Below are 598 nucleotides of genomic sequence, written 5' to 3' on the forward strand. Positions count from 1 at the left end.
TCACGGCTAGCTGCTTCTCTCCCTGCCAGAGCTTTCGTGCGTTGAAGGTTCCCGGATGTCCTTCAAGATGTAGCTTTTCCTCATCCCGTATGTTACTACTTTTACTCCTGTACGCAATACTGATAGTAGTAATAAATCATGCTTTCAAAAACACAGATAACAATAATTTCTCTTAACAATATCACCCGATTAGACCTAAACGGAAGCGATTCACTTTAACCAAAACGCTATCGTCTTTGCATATTGGAAGAAATAAATCAAGTAATACAGAGAAAAATGCTCAAGAAAGAGTAAAAGTTTCTTCGTGAGTAAAATAGAGTATATTGTTGGAGATGCGGGGTATCGATCCCCGTACCTCTCACATGCTAAGCGAGCGCTCTACCACTTGAGCTACATCCCCTTGTAAGTAAAAGCTATGTTAGTCTAATTATTTGGAAAGTGTTCAGCAAACGAGGCCGTGAAATGAAAGTGTTTATTAGAGAAAATGTAGTACTCCTCTTTTAAGCGTAAACTAAAAGGATTTTGATATAGGGGTAAAATACAGGCATACTTATATTCATAGCCGGCGGAAGCGGGGGGGGGGGGGGGCAGAGGGGCG

This window comes from Penaeus monodon, chromosome 33, assembly GCF_015228065.2.
Source record: "Penaeus monodon isolate SGIC_2016 chromosome 33, NSTDA_Pmon_1, whole genome shotgun sequence".
In the NCBI taxonomy this organism is placed as follows: domain Eukaryota; kingdom Metazoa; phylum Arthropoda; class Malacostraca; order Decapoda; family Penaeidae; genus Penaeus; species Penaeus monodon.